Genomic DNA, 10,574 nt, shown 5'->3' with positions numbered 1-10,574 from the left:
TTCTTTGCTGATCTCGATTGTGGTTTTTCATCCAAGTATGTGGTGATTTTTTTAGAATAGGAAGTATGTGGTGATTAATAATGCAAAATTTTATTAGCTTCGATGCCATGCTATACATAGTGGTTTAAATAGCTTGTGTTTCTTATACTGAAAAGTAATTCAGAGTTTGTTTCTGTTTCAATTAGAGCCCTGATGCAGACAAGGATTGTGTGGTTGTACATGTCACTCGCTATGAGGCGGATGACCTGAATATACGCACTGGGAAAACAGAGTTCTTATGCTGTTGGATCCTGGAAGACATTTGTGGTTATACCAATGAAGAGTTGTATTCCAGCCTCAGTGTTGTCAGGCGTGTTGTCCAGGGTGTACTGAAGCACAAGAAGTTCAAAGCTACTCCTTCGTTTGTGAGGCATACTGTTCTTGTCAAGCTTACGCAGGAAGATGACGTGGCATGACTCCACAAACAAGTTTATCAGTGGCAAGGCCACAAGGTTGTCTTCATGAAGGTTCACAGGATTGAGCTGCTGCAGGACGTCCTCGATGATGTTCATGGCAAGGTCCGTCTTGTGTCCAGCCCAAATTAGCTCGAGGCATGAAATAGTTGCCCCAGCTAGTGTTTAATAGTAGTTTGGATTGTGTCTTATTATCCGAACCTTGCCTGTTATCGACCCCTCTGGGGCTAGTACTCTGTTTGAATCTGTCTATGGGAACTGCTGCCACTTTTGTGTGCCTGTGAATCATGTGAGAACCATCGTAATTGTTGCCGAAACAGATGCGTCCTCACTAGTTTTTTCATGAATATGGCATGGTAAGACATAAGTTGTCACGGTTTATCATACAAGCAGTGTGTTTTTTGATGAAATAGAGCACTCATTCGAGAACCGTGCGCCGACGTATACATAAGTACTTGTAAACACTGTTGGTGCTACCCCACTTGTAAGCAGTTGTGCACAACATGGCACATTGGCTCAGCTCGCTTCAACACTAGGCTGTCGACCAGCTAACAATCAACAATCTGCTGTCTGACATATAATCAACTATGTATCTTGTTACAGTGGTTCATGCAGTTAATTGAGGCCACAATGTAATAAATTCCAAACGTTCACACGCTAGTCCAGCGCTCATGTAGAACACTCACATTAAAATCGTCTTCATAAAAAACTTGAAAAGCATAAGTTAAGCAATTTTATACATCTCAATGATTCATAGAACATAACAAACATATACTAGTTCACAGCAAAAGACAAAGTTGTGAGAAGGTTTACAAATCAGGAAAAAACAAGCAAGGCTTCTTTGAGCAAAGGGCCTCCCGGCAGGCTTAAATTTCCTGGAGTTCACTCCGGTTTTTTCTTATTGCCACCATTCAGGGTTACGTTCTCTCATTCCAGAATAACCAATTATAATTGTGGTCTCAGCTGGAATGCTGAACTGAACCATCTAGTGTACTGACCAGCAGAAATGCTTATGCATTCCACTAAATTTAAGCACCGCTATTTGCAGAAATAATAAGACCACAATGCCTCTTGTCCGCGCACCTGCCCAAAAAACTGCCGTGCAGCCGTGCCAGCTAGTCCTCGATCCATGGATGAACTGGTAGAAAGTGCATTCCGGACTAGGATGCAGTTGTTTTCGCTCGTCCCTGCACTGCAATCAGGAAGTAAAATGTACGAATCAGCTTCTTTTAGATTGTGTTGGTCATTCTACCTTAGTTACTAGTACCAATGTAGGGATACCTTGAAGAAGGGAGGTTAGACGACGGCAACGAGGGATAGCCATCTCATTTTGCGCAATTGTACTAAAACTGAGGTGTGTGCTTTTGATTGCGCGGATAGAAACGATACGGAGACAGACATCCCTGTTTGCGCAAATACGAAATACGGTTATTTAAACAGTGACAGATATTACTACTTTCCCCCGTTTCCTCTTAGAACCAAGTCCTAGATTCATGCTACAACTTTCCCACTTTCTTCCCTGTTTGAACCAACGCTTTGAGTCGACTGTATGAACTAGCTTTACTTCTAATAATAGTAGAAGTCTAGGTGGCTTTGGAACAGCGGACGGAAGTAGAAAAGGATCCACACGAAGGGAGCTGGGGCAGTAGAGCAAGGCAGGTTTCGAAGGAATATATACCTGAGGGTCGTCGGCATGTGGCAAAGACGGCGTCGGGAGGCCGCATCTTGGCAACAATACCGCAGGGAGGAAGAAGGGATCGGAGGCCCTCCCGAGCCGGCGCTCTCTTGGAGAGAACGGCACGGCCGCCGATCGGGACGCATGGGCAGCCGTTGGTCTCCTCCCTCGCCGCCGACGACAGCGTGAACGATGCACCTACACCCCTGCCCCGATCGAGGTTGTCCGGCCGAATTTGTGACCAGCCGTGAGCTAAGAGAGAGTGTGGCCGCCTATGTGTTGCTTAGATCTGGAGAGCATGAGAGAGTGAACGAGAGGAACTCTAGAAAAGCAAGCGCTAAGGCTCCTGCTTTTATATATAGTGGAGTGATTTTGTTGTACCAGCTTCAAAAAAATGCGCTCCTACGTGTACCCGCGAGTGGGTGTGAGAGAACTAGTGCGTGCCTGCACAGCTTCTCTTCGTCAGAGTACAATATACTATGCCCAATGAACGTTCGCCGCAAGAGTAATAGTATAAGTGTGTGACGTGTGAGCTAAAATAAAATGTGCGCGCCGTCTTTTGTTTTTTAGAAGTTCTGAGGGTAGGGTGTGAAGAGCACATATGTGTGTGACGTCTACCTGCAGATAGACGGTGGGTGCGACGTGCGAGTCTGCGAGGGGACTCGGGAGAGTCGTGACTCGTGAGGGTGCGTGTGCGTGAGAGAGAGGGGGGCACGTATCTATGCAATGCATGTGTCCGTAAATCATTATCCGACAAACGTTCGCCACAAGCCTTTTCCTGACGAACACCGTAAGAACCGTTAGATCGGCATCCGACAGTGTCAGTTTTTCCATGTTATTTAACAGAACAGCCACTCCTCCTACACACAAATCTTCCACGTGAGTGTTAGCAACTGCCGTATGCTCCCTCCGTTCCGAAATGCAGTGCATATAGCTTTATTGAAAATTCGAACCTCGCAAACTTTTACCGAGTTTTCGTGTACCAAATTGCACATGTAGAATACCATGTATATATCATTTCATTCATCTTCGAGAGGTAACTATAAAGATGGGTGAGGAGTCTACAAAGAAAGACCATCGTATCACCCGCAGCAATTTCAAGCATCCTTTAGTGTCGAGGAATATCATAGGAACTCTATATGATATGATTTTTATAGGATTTTTCCCTTTAGAGCCAATTGGTTCATAGGAATAGATTCATATACTCCACATTTCAAAGGAAATAAACATGATATCATTTCTATAGCTTTAGAGCCACCTGGTTCATACGAATGGATTCCTATACTCCCTTAATTTCAAAGGAAAATAAACATTAGCGTATATTCAATAGAAAAGTTCCTATGATATGAACCAAATTACATCTCTTTTCTAATCCCTCCTCATAGGAATTGAGATACATGTCATCTCTAGATTCAATAGAAAAGTTCCTATGATGTGAACCAAATGACATCTCTTTTCCAATCCCTACTCATAGGAATTGAGATGCTCCATGTCATCTCTTTCCCTACAACTTCCATGTATACATCTTCTATTCCAAAATAGGTAGTACAACCCACTAGTAGGTTTTTTCCAAAACATGCAACTATGGCACAAGAACTATATAGTGTGCCAATAACTTTGAAAGATGGTCGCTGGATGAAGCTAACCCGACAGTGCAGAGATAGGCAAATCCGAGCACTACTGGCCGTTGGATATCATCAACATTCCACCAGATCTGCCACATGGACAATTTAGAAGACTCCATGGTTGAACTTAAGCATAATGCACAAACCTCAAAACACAAGCACTTCTCCTTTGTTCTAGAATCTTCTGTATCATAATTGATTATTTCTTTCTAAATGAATTGCCATTATTTGTTTTTTACTTTATGATTTACAATGCACAACCCCATGAATCTTAACATTTTTATAAAACTAATTGATTTTGAATGAGATGAACTATAAGAACTAAACGAACATCTACATCATGCATATATGACTCAAAGCTTTACATGCTATAGTGTGTATTTATTCGTAATTTGGTTTTGAAATCTCATGCGTTCAATACATGTGTACCTTACTAGTTTTGAGTAGAGTAGCAAATTTCACGCGGCCCCGGGTATATCAAAATGGAGGGCCCATGCATCATTGCCTTTCGGTCGAACCTACGTCCACAATTTTTTGTACGTACTATATCTCCACTCGTCCCCGAACCCAAAATGCTGCCTCGTTCCCGTAAAACCAAGCGGCCCACACATATTTAAGGCGTCGACTCGAACCCATTTACTATGACATGGCCCCGCACGCCATAGTACTCCTACAAACCCTACCGCCGCACTCATCATCGGTTTTCTTCAAGAGGACGAGGGAGAAGCCGATTTGTAGTGGAGGCGCTTTCAAAAAAAGGATCTGTAGTGGAGACCCCTACCCTAGGGTGCCCTAGGTAGCTGCCGCATGCATCATTGTTTTCTCTTTTCTTTATGCTCTTGCGCCCTAGAGTGAAATGATGGTTGCTTCGTCCGTCCAGCTTAATGCGGGAAAGGTGGGGCTTTGTGATTTGACCCCTCATCGCTCATTTTCTACTACTGCGGCGCTACGACCGGGGTGCCTCCAATTCCAACCGTTGCTCCGAACTGTAATTTGGTGCATCGCACGTGGAACAAGACGGTGGATGAGCCACATGTCGGCCAAAGGGGTCCTGTTAAGTGTGTCGCCATTTCGTGTGCGGACTGACCCTGCTTGAGTTGCTACGCCAACACGACAGGAGCAGCCTACCACTTGGTTTTGCTCCTTGGTGAATCCCGACTATATTGATCTAAAAAGATACGAGCTGAACTACCCTCTCCGTGTCGGTTTTTTTATTTTTAGGCGTCTCGGTTTATAGGGCCTGCACATAGTTCTAGGTCATCCATTTTACTAACTAAATATGAGTTACTATGTCAAAAGTATATCAGTGGATTCTTAAGCGGATGTAGTTGTATTTAAAAGTCGAGGGCAGGGCTTTTCCTGCGCGGTAGGCGGGGCAGTTCTGCCTAGTCGGTTCGACAGAGATGCGAGAAGACGAGGGAGTAGGCTGCTGCAAACGTAGGGCTGTGTGATTTGACAGCGAGTTACTGCTGGACAGGTGGGGCCCCGTGATTTGACTTGCCATTATCATTTTAACTGCGGCGCTACGACCGGCGTGAGTCTCCTGATTCCTGACCACCTCCATACAGGTGCCTCTCCCAATGCTCCACCATGTAGTAGAGGCTGGCTCTTGCATGAGAGCCCACTTCTCCACTTTTTCCTTGCCTCTCTTTCCTCCACATATGCAGAAATGCCATGTAAAGTGCACTATTGTACTTACTTTTACTTGCTCCTACAGGTGCTTAAGCTTGCCACATAGGCATAAAATCTGATGTGGCAAGTTAATCAAGAAGAGAGAGAATAGTTTGGTGACCCAAGGAAGAAACGGTGCTAAGCGCGTGTACCTAGGTGAAAAGACAATTTTGAGTCTATAGCTAATTAAATGAAGCAAACTTAGCAACACCATTTCATTGGAAGAGGTCACTCCTTGGCAAATGCAATAAATACTAGTAGTCCCTGTGTCCCATAATATAAGAACGTTTTTGGCTCTACACTAGTGTCAAAAACGTTCTTATATTATGGTACGGAGGGAGTACGAAGAAAGATATAGAGAGGAGTGAAAAAATTACACTTATAGCCAACCTTATAGCCAACCTTGTTGTAGTATGAGTGACTAAGTGATGACTATGTATGACATGCCAACATTAGATAGCCTAACGCACCGTGTTATATCTCCAAGGGCGTGACCGCGCGAGCGACGCGACAGTCGTGGTAGGCGCGACCATGATACGGGCTGCTGGCAGCCCTTGGATCTGAGATCAAACGGTCGCATGCTAAGTTGCTGAAAATTTGCAGAATAACCCTCCAGGATAGGATATTCACCCATAGGTCTAGAATCACGCCATGCAACCGTTCGATCTCAGATCCAAGGGCTCTCGGATGCCCGTATCATGGGAGAATGGAAAGCCACTACCCTGCCGTTCGCACGCTGGCAGTTCACTCCCACTCGTCCCCGCACGTCCTTCAATACTACGGCGGTTCGCTCCTAGTCGTCCCGCCCATTCACATTACGGCAGTTCCACTAATCCTAACCCTCCTCCCAAATCCATGGCGTCCCAAATCTCCACGATCGGCAGTGAGTACAAGGTGAGAACCATCACCGGCGATGAGTTCGACGTCATCTACACCCGTTCTTCCACGACGATGAAATGATGCCTTTCTCGCTTCAGACGCATGTTCGAAAACTCAGATGATGAGTGGGTCACTGGGCTAGATGTTGAGTACACCACAGTCCTGGGACGAGAGAAGGATTTAAAGGACGAAGAGAGGAAGAAGCCCGCCGTGATCCAGGTTTGCGTACATAACGTTTGCTTGGTCTACCACATATGCCATGATGATGTTGAGTGCCAGGATTTTAAGAACTTCCTCAAGGACAAAACAGTGAAATTCGTTACTGTAGACTTTAAGAACGACAAAGAAGTCCTAGGTCGGATAGGCCTCATTGTAGACAACCCCTTCGACCTCCGGAAGAATCGGTTGGTGCCCTCTCGTCAGCCTTCAATGCTGACCCTGGCAGGAGCCATGGTTCATCCTTTGTACCGTAAACTGGAGAAACCTCATTACACGTTTCATCGTCATGCATGGCAGCGGAATGTACTATATATAGACCACATCCACTACGCTGCAATGGATGGCTACCTTTGTTTCAATATCTACAAGGGTTCGATGAAGAGCAACAGCCAAGTGTGCGGTTCAAGCAAAGAAGTATCGGCCAAGAGGAAGAGGGACAAGGACGAAGTCGAGGACGTGGACGTGGACTCCGAGTAAGGTGGCAGTGTAGTTGCTCATGGTGGTTCTAAACTTCTAATGCAGTGCCTACCAAATTAGTTGCATAGTTTAATTTCAGGCATGCTTAGTTTAATTTGAGGGGTGTGTTGTGTTGAGCCCCCAGCAGAACTATGTTATGTTTCTTCTCGTTACTTTAACTCTTCAGTATGTACATACTACTAGTATTTCTTTAATAGAATTTAGCACCCCAATTAAGCACGTACTAGCTTTTTTAATAGTACTATATGCATAATTTGGCGACGAGCGCTCTCTATATGTACCACCTTTTTTTTAATTTCAATTTTTGCTCCATGGCGCAATCCATCAATAGTACTACTGTACAAAAGTATACATTTTTTAAAAGGCTAGAGTACTGTTCACCACATATATAGCCAGTTAAATTCTCAAACTAGAACGACATGCATGCCATGTAGTAAACCGATACGGAGGAAGTATAGTAAAAATGAGGTGATTTTACCGACCGATCGGCGGGGGAGCATGGCCTGTCATGCGGTCCCACGTGTCATGATGTACCAAGGCGATGCGCATGTCCCTCTTGAGGCAGAAGCAATACTACGTGGTTTGAGATGATGGCGAACCAAAGTGTGAAATAATGGTTGCTTCGTCCGTCTGGGAAGGTGCGGCATTTTGATTTGACGTCTCATTGCTCATTACTACTACTGGGCCGATACGAGTGGGGTGCGTCCCCCTGCTGTTCTGCACTGTTATTTGGTGCTTGACACGTCGACCCGGTTGCTATATGTCCCACATGTCGGCGACAGGAAGTACAGAATTCATGAAAGGGAGCGTCTACGGAGGAGTATACTACAGAATTCATGAAAGGGAGCGACTTAGTTTTGGAAAAATCTATTTTTACGGAGTACGTACCCACTAGGGTTTATAGGGCTCATCTAAAAAACATTCATTTTTCCGTTTGATAAGTCTCAATACTACTATACTAGTAGTAGTACCATTACATGTTGGATTTCGAGGTGCGTTAGATCACCCGACGCAAGCAGTGTCAAGAGGAAACTAACCAATGCATGTACAAGTTCATGGAAATTTAGTGGTCATTCATGCATTCGTTCTAATTGATGCCTCAGTAAACATAACTTCTTGAGCAAAACGAGCGTACTAATTACTTGTGCAAACTACGAAATTAATTCGACCACTCACCGTCTACCTTGGTTTGAGATATTTTGAAATTGAGCCATAAACTGGAAAGTAGGGAGTAGTAACTTTTGTCTCGATTACTATTTGTGGCCTTGTATAGATGCAAAATGTATTTTTTTATAGTGGCCATGTATAAGTAAATGGAGGGAGTACTAACCAAAGTACGTAGTAGGGACGAAGAGTAAACGGAGGGAGTAGTAAATTTTTCTCCTCGTGCTGCGAGCCACCGCGCGCGTGGGCGAGGGAGCGGGCGTAAAGGCGTACAGTAGTAGTACCACTACTATTACTACTCGTAAGCAAGCTTCACCTCATCCTGAGAGCCACCGCGCCCGTGGGTGGGGGAGACGGCGTACTAAGCAAGCTTCTCCTCGTTTTGCGAGTTGACGGGACACATCAAAAGTACTCCAGTGTATAGAGCCTTGCCTCTAAGGTAGGCCCCACATGGTTTGCCTCTTTTTTTATTTTAACATAACGCATCAAGTCGCAATTTGTTTGTTCACCCGTGGTTGATGATCCTCCCTCCACCAAGTGGACAACCAGTACACGTGCCAAATTACCACGTGGGCTGCCTTTTTCGTACAGAAATGAGCTCCATCGTGTACCCGCGCGGGTGTGGTTGGGAAAGGGACGGGAGTACGTGCGCCGTGCGTGCACCTCTTCTCTTAGTGCACGTCCCCCACCTACGTGGGTGTGTGTGTGTGAGAGAGATACAAACCTAGACATAATGCGCCGTCCATCCCCATGCCTCCGCCCAGTCCGACCACCAGTCACCACCACGCCCCACTCCTCCTCACCTTATCTCTCATCTTTCTCCCTCCATTTTTATATACAAGGGGCCACTATCAAAATTACAATTTGCAGATATACAAGGCCACTAACACTAATCGATGCAATATTAATGGTGTTTGCCTCGTGGTACTAGCAAAGGAGGACATTAATTATCCCTTGCATGCATGCAGGAGTTTGTAAAAAAATGCATCTTGATGTTCCGTGCAATGCACGGGCATCTTGCTAGTCCATGAAAACAACACATGGCAAAATTCCACGGCGAACGAGGGATTTGAATCTGTTGGGAGGGGCTGTTTGGATCTTGCCCGGGGTAGCCAAAATATTGGCGACCCTTTTGTCCACCGGTGCCTTTGCCACTGATGAACGAGGAATGGCTCGGGTGCTCATGCTGTCATGCATCCTCCAGCGCGCATGTTGGAGACGAGCTCGCACGAGCTGTGTTTTTTCGTCCCACAACGCCGCCCGAGCCGCCCGCAGACCGACCGGCGACCCGCAAATTACGCCATCCAAGCATAGCCGCACACATTATGACAGCAACTCAACCAACCGGACGAAATTCACGCAAACATGTAGACAAACTGATATTTCATATAAACAACGACGGAAATCATATAAAATACCGGATTTTCATACAAACATGACGGATTTTAGTACATTCAAATGAACTACGCGGTGCTAGTTCTGGACAGCACAGGTATATAATACCTGGCCTAAATGGTCGCCCGCCGATCGATTTGTGTTCCTCATGTCCGGCAGCACGATCACCGGACTGCCGGGAGCCCCGGAGGTATATGCTTCAGCGCAAAGGATGGCTCGCTTCCCCACTGCCCAACTGATATCATTGGCTGGTGCCGAGGATGATGGTGGCCGGCACCGGTTCGAGTTCATCACCGGCCACTACTTCGCCATGGCCGGCACCGACTCGATTTGATCCTAACATTCCCCTCTTCCGTGGAGCCCATGCAGGGTCGACGAAGGTCCTCGCAACAAAAGGATCTGGCAAGACACCTGCTGTGTACGCCGGCTTCGCCTCCACGGTGGCCTTCATGGGACCCAAGCGGCGGCGGCCTCCCGTGTTCTACTTCTCCTCGATGATGGCGGCGGATGCGGAGGCGCTGGCCACCGACTCATCGCTCTCCGCGCACCCGGCTTCTATCGCTGCTTGCATGGCGCGGCCGCCGGCATGGGAGTCTCGGCCACAGAAACGGGAGACGCGGTACGAGGCGGCGGCGTGGACGGCAGCAACGATGCCTGTGCGCCGCTCCTCGTCGAGCTGGCCTGGAGCGGTGAGTTGCTGAACCGCGCGCCGGCTTGGGGCGGCAACTGGCTCCGTCGGGCAAGGGGAGGGAGGTGGATCAGCGAGGTGCATAGCTCGTATCCGGTGGGCTACCCAGCCGGCTTGGATGCTGAATAACTACTCTTCGTAAGCCATTGTAAGAGCGGACAAAATGGTGGAGGAGATAGGGGAGCGGCGGATGTGTGCGATTCTTGGCCGGCGTTTGGCCTCGTTTAAATAGGAGACTAAATAGACGGCGGATGGGGGGAGCTCGGCCGGCGTTGCGTTTAACGCCTGCCCGGTCATGAACGGACGTGTGTCCAGAGTGGGTTTCTCGG

This window comes from Triticum aestivum, chromosome 6D (genome assembly GCF_018294505.1).
Source record: "Triticum aestivum cultivar Chinese Spring chromosome 6D, IWGSC CS RefSeq v2.1, whole genome shotgun sequence".
Taxonomy (NCBI): Eukaryota; Viridiplantae; Streptophyta; class Magnoliopsida; order Poales; family Poaceae; genus Triticum; species Triticum aestivum.
This window is presented reverse-complemented; position numbering follows the sequence as displayed.